This window comes from Bombina bombina, chromosome 3 (assembly GCF_027579735.1).
Source record: "Bombina bombina isolate aBomBom1 chromosome 3, aBomBom1.pri, whole genome shotgun sequence".
In the NCBI taxonomy this organism is placed as follows: Eukaryota; Metazoa; Chordata; class Amphibia; order Anura; family Bombinatoridae; genus Bombina; species Bombina bombina.
Genome location: NC_069501.1, coordinates 569,113,414 through 569,131,695, shown reverse-complemented (window position 1 = coordinate 569,131,695; position 18,282 = coordinate 569,113,414). Strand labels below are relative to the sequence as shown.

The window sequence follows — 18,282 nt, the reverse complement described above, 5'->3', positions numbered from 1 at the left end:
GGCTAATATAGTTTTTAGATTTCTTGCCTTTTTAAATACCATTGCTGGTTTTTCAGGTAGTAATTCACCGATGATTGGGTCTCTCTGTAAGATATACCAGTGTTTATTGAGAATGGATCTAATGTGATTGTGGTGGATGTTATAATCAGTTATAAATGGTAACCAGAGTGAGTCTGCACCTATATTGTTACTGATTGTATTGGTTTTATCCCTTCTTTTTAAAAGGTCGCTTCTATTCTTGTCTCGAGCTGTAATTTTAGCTGACTCTATTTTATTTTTGTTGTAACCTTTATCAAGGAATTTCCTTTCTAAATATGATGACTGTTCGTCATAATTGGCTAGTGTGGTGCAATTTTTCCTAATTCTAGAAAATTGGTTTGGTGGAATATTCTCTAACCACTTTCTATAGTGACAACTTTGACTATGTACATAATTATTAGATTCAACTTCCTTGAAGTGTGTTTTTGTGTGAATTTCACCATTGTTTATTTCAATTTTTATGTCCAGATAACTAAGTGTATGTTTACTATGTTCGTAAGTGAAGTTGAGGCCAAAAGTGCTTGTACTGAGGTCGTCTAAAAGTAACTCAAATAATTCCAAATCCCCTTCCCAAATGATAAAAATATCGTCTATAAATCTACGATAGAGCACCAAGTTCGCCTCCCAAGTGCCATTGTGAATTACCATATCTTCAAGATGTCCCATAAATAAATTGGCATAACTTGGGGCGAACTTGGTGCCCATCGCAGTCCCTTGCAGTTGTAGAAAGTATTGGTCATTAAAAATAAAAGAATTGTTCTCTAAAATAAATTTTATACAGGTGTTAATAAAATCAATTTGTTCGGATCGGAGTTCACCTTCTTTGATCAGATGATAATCTATAGCCTTTAAACCTAAACTGTGTTTTATACTGGTGTACAGTGAACAGACATCACAAGTGATGAGTGTGTAACTCTCTTTCCATTTCACTGTTTGCAAAGTATTTAAGAAATCTGTTGAATCTCTTAAGCAAGAAGGTAATTTTAAAACATAATGCTGCAGAAAAAAATCTATGTATTCCGAAAGATTAGCTGTTAATGAATTGGTACCTGAAATAATAGGCCTGCCTGGTGGGTTCAGTAAGCTTTTGTGAATTTTGGGTAAATAATAAAAAGTGGGAGTGATGGGATGATTAACAAATAAAAATTCATATTCCTTATTATTGATAATACCTGTATTAAATGCTTTTTTCAATAGGGTTTCTAAATCTCTTTTTTGCTTATTGATAGGATTTGAAGTGATTTTCTTGTATGTAAGGGGGTCTTCCAATAGTCTTAGAGCTTCTTTTTTGTAAGCCTCTTTATCTAAGATGACAATGCCACCCCCTTTATCTGCTTGTTTTATTACAATATTCTTATTAGATTTTAGTGTATTTATAGTTTCCCTTTCTTTTTTTGTTAGGTTCATTTTAACTTGTTTATCTATATTTATTTTTTCAACATCTTCCTTTACCAGTTTTTCAAAAAGTTCAAGGTTTTTTCCTTTCTCTGTGGTGGGATAGAAATTAGACTTCAGTTTCAAATTTGTTTGTTGGAAATTAATTTTATTTCTATTTAGATGACTCTGTTCAAGACCTCTTGTTATAGGATTTTTAAGAAAGTATCTTTTCTGGGTAGCACTTCTGATGAATTGATTTATATTGATCAAAGTATTGAATTTATTTAACTTAGTTGAGGGTGCAAAGGATAGGCCTTTTTGTAATACATTATATTCCTCCACCTTTAATGTTACAGAACTTAGATTATAGATGTTTTTTTGATCTCCTATCTCATTCTTTTTTGTTGTTCTAGGTGGTCTACTTCCTCTGCATCCTCTCTTGCTCTTTTTTTTAATTTTAATCTTTCTTTTATTTTGGGATCCTCCTCTAAAAAAGACCTAGAGGAATTCTGTTGGTTAAAGGATCCCCTTTGAATTGGGGGTTGGTTATATCTATACTTGTCATCATTGTTATGTTGTGGTGCATTTAATAATGGATTAAACCTATTATGTGTTTGTAACTGCCATTTATCTTCTCTTTCATATCTTGTTTGAGGGGTGTTCCAATGATTGTGATTAGACTGGGTTGGTCTATAGTTGTAATTGTAGTCATTATTATGATTATTCCATCCTGATCTATTGGTATCGTTACCGTTAGATTGGTGACCAAAACCATCTCTAAAAGATGTCCTTCTATTTCTCCAATTTTCTGGTTGGTAATTGTTGGAGTGATGGTTCACCGAATTATAAAATCCTTTTCTATTTGTTGTATAATTCTCTTTATGATTTCTATTGTAAGTGTAGTTCTCTTTATAATGTCTGCGTTCATTATTGTATTGATTCTGTTGGTTCATAACTCCTGATCTCCAGTCAGGAGTTGCGTAGTTTATATTGGAATTTCTATGTGTATTATTGTTATGTTTTTTATCATAGTAGTTTATCCCATTTGATGGGTTAAATTGTTTCGGATTTCTAGTGTTGTGTGGATTTTTGTCTCTATTTTTCTTTGAAAAAAGTTTCCATTTGTCGTCTTTGATTGGCTGGGATTCATTGGAAGGAGAGGGAGTTGAAGGGATGGAAATCTCTGTATCATTGTCTTTATCTTTATTCTTTTTAAAATTGTAATCAGAGTGATCTCTATTCATTTTTTTATTTTTTATTTCAAGTGTGTCTTTTTTAATCTCCTTTAAATGTGTGATGATTTCATTTTGTATTGTTTTATAATTCTCATCTTCATTGAAAGGTGATAATTCATTCATTAGAAAGTTTAGTTTATCTTCAAATTCCCTAAGTGAAATATTACGTGATTTAATTATAATTCTCATTAAATTTAGGGATGCATCTTTTAAGGTGTTATACCATTCTAATTGTAAAGGTTCTTGTAAATCAAATGTGCAGTCTTTGATTAATCTTAACCCCCTGGGAACCATGTTTAGATTAAGATATCTCTGCATGAAGCTGACTTCTAGTTTTTGTTTTAGTTCTTTAGTCATAATTTTTTCTAGATCCTCACACATATCTCTCATGTCTAAGCTGACTGGCAGTGTATTTGGTGTTTCAATGTTCTCTATTTGTTCTATGTCTGTCAGCATAGACTTCCTAGTAGTGAAGATATCCATGTTGTGTAGAGGAACGATAATTCTAATGGAACACAAAAAATAAAAATAAAAATATCCTCTAAGTAAGACCAGGAACTAAAGATACATATAAGGAAAAAAGGAGGTCTGTGAATTAGCACAAGAATGGCTACCCTGAAAAAAGAGGTAAGTTCCAGAAGACCTCTAAACAATAAATATAAAAAACCAAATACAGGGTGCGCTAATGAAAGCTGCTAATCAAGAGGATTAAGTAGAACTAATAATTGCAGAATATGTGAAAAACAAGTGGATAAGATAATATCATAAAATATATTTTAATACATTAAAATAAACCCTAATACAAATGAACTAACAATGAAAATCTTTAGGAATGTACTCTAAATGAAAAGTAACAAAAAGGTATGAAAATATATTGATAAAACATAAAATAAAATAAAATAAAATTAAATATAAAACCACCGGTGGAAAAAATCAGGAAGAAAAAATGGAAAAATGAAAAAAATGGAAGTCCGTTAGAGGCTAAAAAACAGGGCGGGCCGTTGACTCGTCATGTCCAAGAGGAAATAAATTTATCAGGTAAGCATAAATTTTCTTTTCCTCTTAAGGACATGACGAGTCCATGGATCATCTCATTACTTATGGGATACAATACCAAAGCTTAGAGGACACAGATGATACGGGAGGGACAAGACAGGATACCTAAACGGAAGGCACCACTGCTTGAAGAACCTTTCTCCCAAAAGCACCACTGCTTGAAGAACCTTTCTCCCAAAAGCCGCCTCACCCGAGGCAAAAGTATCAAACTTATAGAATTTAGAAAAAGTGTGCAGAGAGGACCAAGTAGCAGCTTTACAAATCTGTTCAACAGATGCTTCATTCTTGAATGCCTAAGAAGAAGCTACGGCCCTAGTAGAATGAGCCGTAATCCTCTCAGGAGGCTGCTTCCCAGCGGTCTCATAAGCATAGCGAATGATACTCCTTAGTCAACAAGAAAGCAAAGTAGCCGTAGCTTGCTGACCCCTTTGTTTCCCAGAAAAAACAACAAACAAAGACGAAGACTAGCAAAACTCCTTCGTCGCCTGCATGAACCACATCCAGATTGTGCAGAAGATGTTCCTTCTGAGAAGAAGGATTCAGACATAAAGAAGGAACTACAATTTCCTGATTAATGTTTCGATCAGAAACTACCTTAGGAAGAAATCCTAATTTAGTACGCAAAACTACCTTATAGGGCTGCAACTAACGATTATTTTCATAATCGAATAATCGGCCGATTATGTTTTCGATTAATCGACTAATCGGATAAAAAAAAGAATCAATAATTGTTTCTTAAATCCACATACTGGGTGTTACAAATATGAACTTCAGACTAACACTTTACATTAACACAACTGTTTGTCTATTTTTTAAGCAGCAGAGTACAGTTTTATAATTAACGGGACACTGAACCCAATTTTTTTCTTTTGTGATTCAGAGCATGCACTTTTAAGCAACTTTCTAATTTACTCCTATCAAATTTTCTTTGTTCGTTTGCTATCTTTATTTGAAAAAGAAAACAAAAACGGAATCTAAGCTTTTTTTGGTTTAGTACTCTGGAGAGCACTTTTTTATTGGTGGATGAATGTATCCACCAATCAGCAAGGACAACCCAGGTTGTTCACCAAAAATGGGCCGGCATCTAAACTTACATTCTTGCATTTTAGATAAAGATACCAAGAGAATGAAGAAAATTTGATAATAGGAGTAAATTAGAAAGTTGCTTAAAATTGTATGCTCTATCTGAATCGCGAAAGAAAAAAATTGGGTTCAGTGTCCCTTTAGGTAAAGCAAAACCGCAAACTGTTTGAAAAGAGTTAGAACTAGAAACAGTAGACTATCACTGTTTTTAACATTCTGTTATTCACTCTTTCAGAAACTTTGCATTGAAATGCAAAAATCTCGACATGTTCCTGGCTAAGGCTGGTTCTCTGTTTGCAGCTATATTTCCTGCAGCAGAGAAGAGGCACTCAGATAATGTTTAGGTGCTTAAGATGCACAAGTAGGGTTTTGCCAATTTCGCCAAAGTGGGATATTTAGCTGTGTTAGCTCTTCACCAATGCAAAGTGATTCCACCTTGGCAAGGGGCCTCTCAATAAAGTAAGCCTGGACTTCATTCTAACATAAAAAATATCTTGAATATCTATATGCAATGGTAAATAACAGATATATTCTTATAAAGGTTGAATCTGGTACATATTATCACAATTAAAACAAATAAAAAAAATTATAATTTTTTTTTCAAAAGTGTTAAGGAATATATATTAATAGCAAGACAAATCCTTACACATCTATTTATACAGTACATATAATCAGCAATAGCAAGCAATCCGCTAATTGTGCAAACAGATAATAGTGCACATCAATTAAAATAACTCCCATCTATCTAGGGGCTGGGTGTAAATAACAAGCTTGGCAACATATCATGCAAAGCACCAAATCACCTGATTTAATATAAACAATCCAAATGATGGACTATTGTATCGGGGTTGCACATAAGCCAGGAGTAGTTGTAAACTTACTGTCCTGAAAAAGTGAAAAGTAAACGTCTGTAGACGTCCTTTAGGCTAAGGGCATAACCATAAAACACAATACCAAGTGCAGGAGCTCATCAGAGTGAAGCAGCTGGTGTTGTGCACAGACCAACTAATTGCAAACCAACTAATCGATTATGAGATTCGTTGACAACTATTTTCAGAATAGATTATTATCGATTATGACGATTAGTTGTTGCAGCTCTACTACCTTATCCGCATGAAAAATAAGATAAGGAGGAGAACACTGCAAAGCCGAGAGTTCAGACACTCTACGAGCAGAAGAAATAGCAACAAGAATGCATAGGTTTAAATGGAACCCCTTGAAGGACATTGAGAACCAAATTAAGACTCCATGAAGGAGCAATAGGTCTAAACACAGGCCTGATCCTAAAAAGAGCCTGACAAAAAGACTGAACATCTGCCAGACATTTAAGCTGAAATTTCTCCCTTTAAGGAACTTGCTGATAACCCCTTCTCCAAACCCTCTTGGAGAAAAGCTAAAATTCTAGGAATCCTAACTCTACTCCATGAGTAGCCCTTAGATTCGCACCAGGAAAGATATTTACGCCAATTCTTATGGTAAATTCTTCTAGTTACAGGCTTCCTAGCCTGAACCAAAGTCTCTACGACCGCATCAGAAAAACCTTGTTTTGACAAAATCAAACGTTCAATCTCCAAGCAGTCAGCTTCAGAGAAACCAGATTTGGGTGAAGAAAAGGACTTTGAATAAGAAGGTCCTTCCTCAACGGAAGCCTCCAGGCTGGTAGAGATGAAATGTCCACTAGGTCTGCATACCAAGTCCTGCGGGGCCAGGCAGGAGCAATGAGAATCACTGGAGCCTTTTCCTGTTTGATTCAAGCAATAACCCGAGGGAGAAGCGCGAACGGGGGAAATAGGTATGCAAGCTTGAACGACCAAGGAGCTGCCATGGCATCTATCAGCTCGACCTGTACCTCGGGAGCTTGGCATTCAGTCAAGATGCCATGAGATCCAACTCCAGTTGACCCCATTTGAGGATCAAACTTGAGAACACTTCCGGATGGAGTTCCCACTCGCACGGATGAGAACTCTGTCTGCTCAGAAAATCCGCCTCCCAGTTGTCCACCCCTGGGATGTGGATAGCCGACAGATGACAAGAGTGGGCTTCCGCCCACCAAATTATTTTGGATACTTCTGACATCGCTAAGGAACTCCTCGTTCCTCCCTGATGATTGATGTATGCTACAGTCGTTATGTTGTCCGACTGAAATCTGATGAACCGGGCCAAGACTAACTGAGGCCAGGCCAGAAGAGCATTGAAAATTGCTCTCAATTCCAGAAAGTTGATGGGAAGAAGAGATTCTGCACGGGTCCATACTCCTGAGCTTTCAGAGAACCCCAGACGGCTCCCCATCCGCAAAGACTGGCGTCTGTTGTCACAATCACCCAGGGTGGACTGCGAAAGCAGGTTCCCTGAGAAAGATGATCTAGAGACAACCACCATTGAAGAGAGTCCCTTGTCTCCCTCTCCATGATTATTAGAGGAGACAAGTCTGCATAATCTCCATTCCACTGACTGAGCATGTTTAACTGTAGAGGTCTGAGATGGGACTGAGCAAACGGGATGATGTCCATCGCCGCCACCATCAGTCCGATAACCTCCATACACTGGGCCACTGAAGGACTTGAAGTGGATTGGAGTATTTGACAAGTATCTATAATCGTTGATTTCCTGATTTAAGTCAGAAAAATCTTCATTTGAACAGAATCTATTAGAGTTCCCAAGAAGGTCTCTCTTGTCTTTGGAACTAAAGAACTCTTTTCCAGGTTTATCTTCCACCCGTGGGACCTGAGGAAGGCTATCACAATATCGGTATAAGACTTTGCTTGATGGCAAGACGGCGCCTGGACTAGAATATCGTCTAGGTAGGGTGCTACCGCTATGCCTCGTGGTCTTAAGACCGCCAAAAGAGACCCCAGAACCTTTGTGAAAAGTCTGGGTGCCGTAGCCAGACCAAATGGAAGAGCTACAAACTGGAAGTGCTTGTCCAGAAAGGCAAATCTTAGGAACTTGTGATGGTCCTTGTGGATAGGAACATGAAGGTATGCATCCTTTAAGTCCACAGTCGTCATGAATTGACCCTCCTGGATCAATGGAAGGATAGTACGAATGGTCTCCATCTTGAATGATAGAACCTTGACAAACTTGTTTAGACTTTTGAGATCTAAAATAGGTCTGAAAGTTCCCTCCTTTTTGGGAACCACAAAAAGATTTGAATAAAAACCGTGTCCTTGTCCCTGAAGAGGAACTGGGGTAATTACTCCCATGGAGGAAAGGTCTCTTACACAGCGTAAGAATGCCTCTCTCTTTATCTGGCTTACAGATAATCTTGAAAGGAGGAATCTTCCTCGAGGAGAAAGGTTTTTGAACTCTAGTCTGTATCCATGGGACACAATCTCTATAGCCCAGGGATCCTGAACATCTCTTACCCAAGCCTGAACGAAAAAAGACAGTCTGCCCCCGACCAGATCTGGGACTGGATCGGGGGCCAACCCTTCATGCTGTCTTAGATTCAAGAGCAGGCTTCTTGGATTGTTTTCCCTTGTTCCATGATTGGTTGGGTCTCCAAATGGACTTAGGCTGGGTAAAGTTTCCCTCCTGTCTAGAGGAAGAAACAAAGGACTTTCCCTTAAAGTTTCAAAAAGGAACGAAAATTACTCTGACGTCCATTTTGCTTGTTTCTTTTATCCTGAGGAAGGAGATGTCCCTTACCTCCAGAAATGTCAGAAATAATTTCCTTCAGTCCAGGACCAAACAAGGTCTTACCCTTGTAAGGAATGGTCAGGAGTTAAGATTTTGAGGAAACATCCGCAGACCAGGGCTTTAGCCATAAAGCTCTGCGAGCCAAAACAGAGAAACTTGAACTCTTCGCTACTAATTTAGTAATTTGCAAAGAGGCATCCGTGATAAAGGCATTAGCTAATTTTAGCTCCTTGATCCTATCTTGGATCTCCTCCAAAGTGGTCTCAGTTCTGAGAGACTCATAAAGAGCAACAAACCAGTAAGCTACTGCACTGATGAATATAAATCTTTTTAAGTAAGCCTTCCAGCTTCTTATCCATAGGATCTTTGAAAGCACAGCTATCCTCAATAGGGATAGTAGTACGCTTGGCCAGAGTGGAAATAGCTCCTTCCACCTTGGGGACAAGTCTGCCAGGTTTCCTTTATAGCATCCGCCACAGGAAACATTTTCTTGAAAACCGGTGATGGAGAAAAAGGAATACCAGGTTTATCCCATTCCTTAGAAATAATGTCCAAAGTTTTATTAGGAACCAGAAAGACATCAGTATATGATGGGACCTCAAAATATCTATCCATCTTGCCCAACTTCTCTGAGGCCACTACTAGAGAAGGGTCACAATCGTCCAAAGTTGCTAATACCTCCCTGAGTAACAGACGGAGGTGTTCCAACTTAAACCTGAAAGAAACCACCTCAGAATCTGTCACAGGTGCAGAACTTTCAGGCTCAGAAATGTCACCTTCTGATAAAAACTCAGCCCTGAGAGGGTATATTTGCAAAGGACATCAGAGCGTCAGGAACCTCACTCTGGTCACACTTTCTTTTATGCCTGCCTTGTAACAAAGGCAAAGCAGATAATGCATCTGAAATAGTAGAGGACATGACCATAGCTATATCAGATAAAGTAATTCCAGCTGAAACCGGAACAGAAGTACATGGCACTGCTTGAGCGGGCGATATTTCCTGGGACACATGGGGAGACAGCAGCGGCATACTCTGGATCTCATGCTGAGACCCCTGCGAAGTACCCGCCTTAGATAACAATTGCTCATTAAAAATCTTTAAAACTCAAAGCCTTCTCAACATAGGAAGGGCAAAAAGAGACAGGTGGTTCAACTTGAGCTTCAAACACATGGAGCAAACACCAGATTGATCAGATTCAGCATCCATCTCAATGCACATAAAAAGAAAAATATATATATATATATATATTTTTATGTAACTGTGCCTTTAAGGCACAAAAGCAACATAAAACAATACCTTAGCAACTAAGCTCTAATGATAAATTGACATATATAAGCAATAGAGTGCAAAAAAACGTTATATATTAAAAATGGTACTGTATCTTTAAATTTAAAACGTTATGAAAAAAAACACTTTTTTAAAAAAGCACACAAAAAAAGGTTCCATGCAACTTTACCAAGCATGGACCTAGTACAGGAAACAGAAAAATGCGTGAAAATAGGCCCCGCCCATCGTGGACGTCACCCAAAACGGCTCCATAATGATATCAAACTAATATCAGTAAAATTAAGCAGTCTCCCACACAAAAAAGCCCCAGTGCCAGTACATATTGCCAAAAAAGGAGACCCCTTATAGATACAGAAGGGTACTTTGTCCCAGAGCTGCTATGCAGCCTTTTATATTAGAGAAGTGCCATAATATCCTTGCTCCCAGCATGAATAAAGAAAAGGCACTTACCTCAATAATGACCGACAGCAAGATTTTCCATCAGGTGTAAGAGGATATCTTCTCCCTCCCATGGCCCTGTGGAAGCAGATCAGCCGGAGTTACCATGCGCTTAGGCTATCTATATAGGGGCAACAGATATTTAGGAGGCACAGTGAGAATTATGTCCCACCAGTTCCTAATGCTTTAAAACCACCAAAAGCCCTTCTGTAGAGACTGATACGGTCTAGGCTACACCCCAGATGAAAGTAGCACACTCTGGCACCACTTTAAAATAACAAACTCTTGATTGAAGAATCTTTTCTAACACCTCACTTTGCCACGCTCTTATTACTAACACAGGCAAAGAGAATGACTGGGGTGGGAGGGAAGGGAGGAGCTATTTAACAGCTTTGCTGTAGGTGCTCTTTGCCGCCTCCTGTTGACCAGGAGGTGAAGATCCCATAAGTAATGAGATGATCCGTGGACTCGTCATGTCCTTAAGAGGAAAAAAACACTTACCAAGATATAGCCACAATGCCCCGCGGCTAGCACAGCTAAGTCAGAAATCTTAGCTCCCATCTTAAAAACCTACATGATAGCATCGGAAATAAAGAATTGGTGAGCTCAAAGGCCATAATTCTGTACTGGATCTCCTGCAAGGAGTCCTTCAAAAATGGAATCAGAAAAGAAGGCACACCAATATTGTGCGCACTTGAACTCTTGATTGAAGAATCTTTTCTAACACCTCACTTTGCCACGCTCTTATTACTAACACAGGCAAAGAGAATGACTGGGGTGGGAGGGAAGGGAGGAGCTATTTAACAGCTTTGCTGTAGGTGCTCTTTGCCGCCTCCTGTTGACCAGGAGGTGAAGATCCCATAAGTAATGAGATGATCCGTGGACTCGTCATGTCCTTAAGAGGAAAAAAACACTTACCAAGATATAGCCACAATGCCCCGCGGCTAGCACAGCTAAGTCAGAAATCTTAGCTCCCATCTTAAAAACCTACATGATAGCATCGGAAATAAAGAATTGGTGAGCTCAAAGGCCATAATTCTGTACTGGATCTCCTGCAAGGAGTCCTTCAAAAATGGAATCAGAAAAGAAGGCACACCGGATTGAGAGACTTCCGGTGGGCGGGATCTACGGCAGTAGAGCGCGACTAGGCCGCGCGGACCGAGGGAAAGCTAACCCGCCAGTTCCAAGCCAGTGGCCGCTATTGGAGCCGGGCATAGGCGCTACAAGCCAGTTTGGAGCACCACTAAAGACCGTGTGCCGGTGCTGAGAAGCACATACTGAAAGTGGCGTGCGAACACGAGTATAGTGATACTCCGCCAAGTCTCTCATTTGCCGTAAAAAGCTTCGTAGCTGAAGCAGCACTCTCTGATTGACGTTGCTGAGGAGAAACATGCTGAATACAAGCTCACGCTCGGTGCTATAAAGATAAGTGTGTTTCTGCTTTTCATGGAAAATGGCTAATGTATGCAAAGTGTAAAGTTTAAAGTCTGGGTGAATAATCTAAGCTTGAGGTGTCAACCTTTTGATTACTGGTTACCTGCTGGGGTGGAAAAAGCGTTAGAGAGGTCGCTATCCTGTGTATAATAAGGTTGCTGTGGCCAAGATTAGCTGTGCTAGCAGCAAAGGAAAAGGAGCTGGTAAGGGTTAAGTGTTGCATAGAAGTCTGGTAGCATAATATGCGAAAAGTGTATGTGGAAGCATATCTGTTTTTATGGAAAAGCCAGTGAAGCTGCACACTGTATAAGAACTCACAAATATACCCCTGCTATACCCTATCATACCCCTCCTTAAAGTTTGTTGTAATAATTTCTCACGGCACGCTGTGGGCACGGCATGAAAAAACATTAAATAAGCTGAACTGAGATATCGTTGCACAGAGCCCTAAAAGGTTTCAGTATTACCGCATATTCCTCAGCTTATCTAGAGGTCCCAGTGAAGAGGCATACACTTAGCTAACAGTGACTGTCTTGCTTTTTCTCCATATTTCTTGGATGCCTATCTCCTTCTTGTAAGGAATTACAGAACTGTCTGCAAAATGGCTAAGCAAGGAAAATAAAAAATAAGAAGGGAGGAACACAGGAAAAGTTTATAAGAGCTGCATGTGTGACTTTCTTTAGGAACTTTTCTAATTAAGGCTGTGTAACGGACGGTGCTCAGATTAAATATCAGGAAAAGCAAAAAAGGAAAAAGTCTTAAAAAAAAAAAATTTGCTGGAACTTTCCTTATCAAGAAAGAAGATCTCTTACAAACCGGTTATTTAAATGGTTAAATGCTCAAACTGGGAGCACTTGACTCTAAATATATAAGTTTAAAATTATTGGTGGATATGTCAGCATTCAGTGTAAAATTGGCTATAGGCTAATCTGCTGTAGTAAGCTATACTAATTGCTCTGGATAATCAGGCTCCTGCAACTATATCAAAGATAGAGAGTATATAGTATTGGAAAAATGTTTTCTGGTTTAAAAAAGCTCTTTGCAGTAAAAGTTCTTAACCAAGTGTTATATTATACATAGAACTGTATCTATATGTTGATGCTAATGATTAATATCTCAAATACTGCCTCATATATATTGAATGTCTGGTAAAAGAGTTAAAGATACAGATCCTGGTTTTCAGGGAAGGGGAGGGGGAAGGTGGTAGAAAAGAGGAAGGAAAGAATTTAGAACTGCAAGAATTGTTTACATGGTCTCTTTTTTTCTCCATGCTTTCCCATCTCTCTTTGCTAGCTGTGTATTTCTCACATAAGGGACTCATTACTCTGTAAACCTATCGCAGAGGTGTTAGTGAGCGTGCTACTTGACTGGTATATAAACTACTATAAGGATTGTATATTCTATTTTAAGATAGTCTAAATCTATGAAAAAGCCAGATTGTGCTTGATAAATATTGTTTTTTTTTCTCTGCGTAGAGGCTTAACCTTTTAGGCCTAATATTGATGGTAATTGGTTCACAATACTTGCCTAAAAGGAATCAAGGGCCTAGAGTATAAAGAGCTTAAGTCAACTTTTAGTCAATTTTTCTATCTGTATATAATAAGATGTAACAATAGCTGGTGAGCAAATATTATAAGACTCCCCCTACACTACATTAGTGTGCTCACGTTTTGATCCCTTTTCCTTTTTTTTTTTTTTTTTTTCACTTCTTCACTTCCTGCCTGAGGAGCTACAAATCACTTAGCACTAACAGACACAGAGATTCACCATTCTAATTTCACTAGTCAGAGGGTTAGCTACTGACTCACTTTTTTTTTTTTTTTTTTTTCTTCTCTTCTTTTTCTCTTTCCTTACTTCCCCTTGTGGGGGGTTTCGTTTGTCCTTCTTCTTTTCACTTTCCCAATTGTTTGCTACAAATTTTCACTGTTTTGTACCTCATCTCCACATACACAGACAAATCTCACTTAAAGGGAGTAGAGTAATATAAATGGACAGATTTGTCCATAATTTAAAAGATAAATCACCAATTATGACGTCAGCAAAAAATAGAGAGAGAAATAGGAATAAAATTGTTAATGACCAAACACAAGAAAGCGCAGAAAGCCTAAATGTAATACATGGCAATATAGACACACAATTACTAATAGATCAGATATCAGCTCTAATGCTCCCCCAGTTTGACAAATTAAGACTAGAACTTTCAGCTGTGTCAAATGAAGTAAAACAATTTAACCAGAGGTTAGGAGAGGCAGAAAATCGAATCTCCGATTTAGAGGATAAATTAAGCATTAAAAGTAACATAATTGAGACACTATCAGAGCAAATTACAAAACTACAAGAGAGAGCTGATACAGCAGAAGATAGATCAAGAAGGAACAATTTAAGATTCATAGGTATTTCAGAAAAATTCGCAAATGCAGATCTAGAAGCTCTAATTACAAAGGAAATCCCAAAACGTCTAGGAATACTAAGGGAAGGCTCAGAAATTTTAGTTGAAAGAGCTCATAGACTAGGCCCCAATAAACAGCTGGTATCAGAAGAGCGCCCAAATAGGTCTTTCTCTAGACCTGTGATAGCTAAATTTTTAAACTACAAAGATAAACTAGAAATCTTAAAACACTACAAAAAACTTTCAGAACCACTAATGCTAGAGGATAGAAAGATTCTTATCTTCCAGGATTTTTCTCTGGAAACTTCCAATAAAAGGAAAGTAATGTCCCAGTTGTGCTCACAGTTTATACAAAAAGGTATACAAGCGTTTGTAATCTATCCTGCTATCTTAAAGATAGGGGATAAGGGAGGTTTTAAATCTTTCCAAAACAGTGAAGAAGCTATACAGTATCTTGCTAAAAGACCATGAAAGGCACGATGATATATTCTCAGACAGTGCTAAATGATTTTTATTTCCCCTTTTCCTTTTTTTTTTTTTTTTTTTTTGTTTTTGTTTTTGTTTTTTCTTTTTTTTCTTTTTCTTTTTTCCTCAGCCTTCTCTATATACGTAGTTTTAATAAAGTAACGGAAGTAACCAAGGTGGATTTATCTATAATAAAAACTGTTTAGAATAATAATATGGCTACTGGTTTAAAACCGCTAATTCATTTCACATCATGGAATGTCGGAGGAATTGTATCCCCGATAAAAAGAAAGGCAATCATTAAACATCTTAGAAAACTTAATACTGACATTGGATTATTGCAAGAGATTAGATTATCGGCAGCGGAAATAGTTAAATTAAAAATTAACTGGGTAAAAGAAATTTTAGCCACACCATGTACAGAAAGGAAAAAAGGAGTCGCTATTTTACTGAGCAAAAATCTGGACTATAAAATTTTAGAGGTTAAATTAGATGAAAATGCTCGCTATCTTATAGTGCAACTAGAAATTAGGAAGAAGATATATACTATATGCAATGTATATGGTCCGAATAATTTAGATATGGACTTCTGGGGCAAACTCCAAGCAGTTTTGTTGAAGTATGTAGAGACCAATTTAATAATAGCTGGAGATTTCAATTTAACACCTAAATTTCCAATAGATAGGAAGAGCACAAAAGGTAGAGAGAAGGACTGTAGAATAGTGAAGGAAATGAGAATCTTAAATATATTTAAAAAAACACTTAAAGTATCTGATATATGGCGAGTTCAGTACCCAGATGTCAAAAGATTCACATGTCTATCTAAATCACTAAGATCACTTTCTAGAATTGACTACTTCCTAGTAGTTGACTCCATTCTTAAAACAGAACCCAAGACTGATATAAAGGATTTCGCAATTTCTGACCACGCACCCATCACATTAGAATTTTTTGCAGATGATATAAGAACTAGTAGTTACAAAAGTAACTCTTTCTATTTCCCCAAATACATGCTAAAAAATGCATCCTTTATAGCTATGTTAAAAGAAAAATGGCATATCTTTCTAAACCTAAATAGAGAATATGACGACAGAGTAGAAACGCTATGGGAAACAGCAAAAGCTGTATTAAGGGGTGAAATTGTAAGTTTTATGTCTAGATTTAAGAAAAAAAGAAAGGAAAGAGAAAAGCAACTTACTAACCAATTAACTAATATGTATAATAGATATCTTCAATGCGGCTCAAAGAATAACTGGTTAAAATATACCCAGGCGAAACAGGAGAGAGATCTCTTCTATCTAGGCGAAGCTACAAGAGAGGATCTAAAAAAAAAGGCAAAACATATGAAGTTTGGGAATAAGACAGGTAGTTATCTGGCTAGATTAGTGAAATCTGAGAAGAAAAGTAGTATAATATCTGCATTAAGAGTAGAGGATAAACTTCTACATGATCCCACAGAGATTAATGAGACTTTCCATCATACATTTCAGAAATTCTACAGTGCACGGGAGATAGATATGGTCAATAAGGATTTGTTCTGGGAAACTATTGTAACCCCTAAATTGTCAGCAGAAGAAATGGAAAAAATTAATTCACCAATTTCAGAGGAGGAAGTAGAGGGTACAATATATAAATCTAAATTAAACAAAGCCCCGGGTCCAGATCAGCTTCCAGCTGAATTTTATAAAATATTAAATAAAGAAATCACACCACACTTGACTAGATTATTTAACTATTATTATGTTGAGAATGGAGAAATGTCAAAGAACTTTACTAGGGCTGTTACAATTATGATCTTCAAGAAGGGAAGGGACCCTGAAAGGGTAGACTCATACAGGCCCATCTCTCTACTTAATGTGGATTATAAGATTCTGGCCACTATAGTAGCAGATAGATTAAAAAATATCATGGGTAATATTATACATCCTAACCAGGTGGGCTTCATGAATGGTAGAAGTTCTGTAGTTAATATTCGAAAGGCATGTCTCATTATTGAATACTTTAAAGAATTATCGTACCAACCTGAGAAACTTCATAAATTAAACCAGGACGCAGCTATAATAGCTCTAGACGCTGAAAAAGCTTTTGATGCAGTTCAGTGGGATCATCTTTTTACTTCTTTATTTAGATTTGGTTTCTCAGGGCCATTCGTAAATTTCATTAAAATCATTTACAACAATCCGGCTTCTACAATCTCGGTGAATGGGCTAGTCTCTACAGAAATAATATTGGAAAGAGGTACCAGACAAGGTTGCCCCCTTTCCCCCTTTTTATTTAATCTGTCAATTGAGCCGCTAGCGATCAAAATCCGCCAGGTGCTGCAAGGGGTCTTATGTAAAAATATAGAAGAAAAGATTTTATTATATGCGGACGATATACTGATCTTCTTAAGAAATAGTAAGTATAATATCCCAAAATTAATGGAAATGATAGAACTATATAGCTCCTTCTCAGGTTATAAAATAAATGTTAATAAATCGGAACTCTTATGGCTCAGTAATTATAAGGATTCGTATAAAAGTCCATTTAAAGTTGTGGATCAAATCTTGTATCTTGGTATCATTCTTAATAAGAATCCAAAATGTTGGTATGACTCAAATTTAACTCCAACTCTACAGAAAATATATCTCCAGCTAAATGCCTGGAAACATTTACCACTATCTCTATCTGGAAAGATTGGTTTAATTAAAATGATTATTGTCCCTAAGATCCTTTATAAACTTCAGAATTTACCCCTCCTTCTAAAGAAGGCCGATATCTCACTGTTTAATAAAAATATAACAGAATTTCTGTGGGGAAATGGAAGGAGAAAAATCTCTCTAAAAACACTATCATATTCCAAAGAATATGGGGGCTATGCATTACCAGATATTAGGAATTACAACTTAGCATGCCTGGTTAAAATAGCAGCTGAATGGCTGATAGATAAAGAATATTTCACAGATAAATTATTAGAAGAAGAGATTGTAAAACCTTATACAACTAAAGCGTTATTACACACACAAGTTAAAGATATCCCTCAGAAAATCAAACGTCTGTTTTCATATCTCAGCATTATAAAAGCTTGGCAACAATTCTGCAAGAAATTAAGAGTCAATTTTGCAGTATCTAAGTTTTTAACAATAACTGGTTACCCTCCGTTTCCAGAAGCCTTAAAATCCGCAGTATTCCATAGATGGAAAAGAAAGGGCTTAATTAATATCAGTCAAATAATTATTTTTACTTCAGTTATAGCACAGATTAAAACATTTGAAGAGCTAAGAGGTGAATTTGACCTCCCTAGCAAAGACTTTTTTGCTTATTTACAATTAAGAGATCTTGTTAACAAATTACTACAGAATCAAAATAATGAATGGGGCTGGCCGCCACTTACTCATCTTTTGGATCTATGTAAGGGTGGGAATTTCTCAATAAAAAAATGGTACAGGGAATCATTAAGACAGGAGGGTAATTCAAATCTCCAACTGATTGTTAAGAAATGGCATTTGAAGGGCTTAACAGTCTGTAATGAAGAATATATACAAAATAGTATCATGAGATCTAATAAGATCTTTATTTCTACTAACTTTAGAGAAGTAAATAATAATATTATAAATCAAATATATCTTACCCCTTCTGCCATGGCAAGATGGAATAGCAAAACGCAAGATAAATGTGTTAAATGCGGTAGCAGGGGGGCTGATATTGTGCATTACTTTTGGGAATGCACATTAATTAGACAATATTGGAATAAAATGAGTTTTTGGCTATCAAGAATATTAAAAAAAGAGTTTAAGATCCATCGAGCTTTAGTATTTTTTCTATCCACTCCAGATATAAAAGAAAAGATCAATAATAAG

At 37.0% G+C, this 18,282-nt stretch overlaps 1 protein-coding gene across 2 annotated transcripts in view; it reads right to left on the bottom strand.

The window, feature by feature from the left end:
• The window catches only part of OSCP1 (organic solute carrier partner 1), a 269,469-nt gene that overhangs the window by 13,858 nt on the left and 237,329 nt on the right, over positions 1-18,282 (bottom strand). The window lies entirely within an intron of this gene.